Source organism: Cupressus sempervirens, chromosome 1 (assembly GCF_028749045.1).
Source record: "Cupressus sempervirens isolate cs-2001-9-10 chromosome 1, ASM2874904v1, whole genome shotgun sequence".
Lineage (NCBI taxonomy): Eukaryota > Viridiplantae > Streptophyta > Pinopsida > Cupressales > Cupressaceae > Cupressus > Cupressus sempervirens.
In genome coordinates, this window is record NC_143118.1 from 610,443,231 (window position 1) to 610,446,015 (window position 2,785).

Sequence of the window (2,785 nt, forward strand, 5' to 3'; positions counted from 1 at the left end):
GACCGCTCACCATGTCGGCTCCCCAAGTCACCTCACCGAGTCGACTATTCAGGTTGCCTCACCAAGTCGACCCCTTAAGTTCGCTCACCAACTCAGCTCCCTAAGTCAGCTCACCAAGTCGAATCACATAGTCGTTTTACCACCTTGCCCCAGCAGGTGTGCTCGCCAAGTTGCCCCGCCGAGTTGCTTCTCTAAGCCCACTCACCATGTCAGCTCACCAAGTCGGTTGTTCAAGTACGTTGCCAAGTCAACTCTTTAAGTTCGCTCACCAGGTCAGCCCGCCCAAGTCGCCTCTTTAAGTTCGTTCGCCAGGTCGGCCTGCCCAAGTCGCATCAGCGGGCTAACTCGCCGAGTCACCTCGCGAAGTTGACTCTTTAAGTGCGCTCACCAAGTCGACTGTCCATCTCGCCTCGATAAGTTGGCTTGCCGAGTTACCGCACCAAGTCGTCGCCTCTTTAAGCCCGCTCACCGTGTCAGCTCGTCAGGTCGGCTCACCAAGTCGACTAATCAAGTAGGCCCACCAAGTCGCCTCAAGGATAGCTCCTCACCATGAGTCGCCTCACCATGTTGACTCAATGAGTCGCCTCACCATGTTGACTCTTTGAGCCCGCTCGCCAGGTCGCCTCACCAAGTCGACTCGAGTACGTTGCCAAGTCGACTCTTTAAGTTCGCTCGCCAGGTCGACTCGCCAAGTCAGCTCACCATGTCATCTCAACGAACCAACTCGCCGAGTCGCCTCACTACGTCGGCTCTCTAATACCACTCGCCAAGTCGCCCCACCAACTCGCCCCGTTAGGCCCACTCGCCACATCGCCCTGTTAGGCCCACTCTCACCAAGTGGACTCTTTAAGTCTGCTCATAAAGTCGAGCCACCAAGTACTCTCACCAAGTCGACTCTTTAAGTCCTTTCATCGAGTCACCCCACCAAGTACTCTCGCCAAGTCAACTCTTTAGGTCCGTTCGTAGAGTCACCCCACCAAGTCGACCCTTCAAGTGCGTTCATCAAGTCACCCCACCAAGTCGACTCTTTAAGTTCACTCATCAAGCCACCCCGCCAGGTCAGCCCACAAATTACTCTCACCAAGTCGACTCTTTAAGTTCGTTCATCAAGTCACCCCGCCAGGTCGGCCCACCAAGTGGACTCTTTAAGTTCGTTCATGAAGTCACTCTGCCAAGTCGGCCCACCAGGTCGACTCTTTAAGTTCGTTCATCAAGTCACCCCGCCAGGTCAGCCCACCAACTACTCTCACCAAGTCGACTCTTTAAGTTTGCTCACCAAGTCACCCCGCCAGGTCGGCCCACCAAGTACTCTCACCAGGTCGACTCTTTAGGTTTGTTCATCAGGTCACCCCACCGAGTACTCTCACCAAGTCGACTCTTTAGGTTCGTTAATCAAGTCGCCCCGCCAGGTCAGCCCACCAACTACTCTCACCAAGTCGACCCTTTAAGTTCGGTCATCAACTCACCCCGCCAGGTCGGCCCACCAAGTACTCTCACAAAGTCGACTCTTTAGGTTCGTTCATCAATTCACCCTGCCAGCTCGGCCCACCAAGTTCTCTCCCCAGGTCGACTCTTTAAGTTCGTTCATCAAGTCACCCTGCCAGTTCGACCCACCAAGTACTCTCACAAAGTCGACTCTCTAAGTTCGTTCATCAAGTCACCCTGCCAGGTCAGCCCACCAAGTACTCTCACTAAGTCACCCCGCTAGTTCGACCCACCAAGTCGACTCTTTAAGTTCGTTCATCAAGTCACCCGGCCAAGTCGGCCCACCAAGTCGACTCTTTAAGTCCGTTCATCAAGTCACGTGACCAGGTCAGCCCACCGAGTACTCTCACCAAGTCGACTCTTTAAGTTTGTTCATCAAGTCACCCGGCCAGATCGGCCCACCAAGTACTCTCACCAAGTCGACTCTCTAAGTCTGTTCATCAGGTCACCCCACGGAGTACTCTCACCAAGTCAACTCTTTAGGTCCGTTCATCAAGTCACCCCGCAAAGTCGACCCTCTAAGTTCGTTCATCGAGTCACCCGACCAAGTCGACTGTTTAAGTCCTTTCATCAAGTCACCCCGCCAAGCCGACTCTTTAAGTCCGTTCATCAAGTCGCCAGAACAACTACTCTCACCAAGTCGACTCTATAAGTCCGTTCATCAAGTCGGCCCACCAAGTACTCCCACCAAGTCGACTCTTTAAGTCCGTTCATCAGTTCACCCCGCCAAGTACTCTCACCAAGTAAACTCTTTAGGTCCGTTCATCGAGTCACCCCGCCAAGTCGACCCTTTAAGTCCGTTCATCAAGTCGCCCCGCCGAGTTGCTTCTCTAAGCCCACTCACCATGTCAGCTCACCAAGTCGGTTGTTCAAGTACGTTGCCAAGTCAACTCTTTAAGTTCGCTCACCAGGTCAGCCCGCCCAAGTCGCCTCTTTAAGTTCGTTCGCCAGGTCGGCCCGCCCAAGTCGCATCAGCGGGCTAACTCGCCGAGTCTCCTCGCGAAGTTGACTCTTTAAGTGCGCTCACCAAGTCGACTCACCATCTCGCCTCGATAAGTTGGCTTGCCGAGTTACCCCACCAAGCCGTCGCCTCTTTAAGCCCGCTCACCGTGTCAGCTCGTCAGGTCGGCTCACCAAGTCGACTAATCAAGTAGGCCCACCAAGTCACCTCAAGGATAGCTCCTCACCGTGAGTCGCCTCACCATGTTGACTCAATCAGTCGCCTCACCATGTTGACTCTTTGAGCCCGCTCGCCAGGTCGCCTCACCAAGTCGACTCGAGTACGTTGCCAAGTCGACTC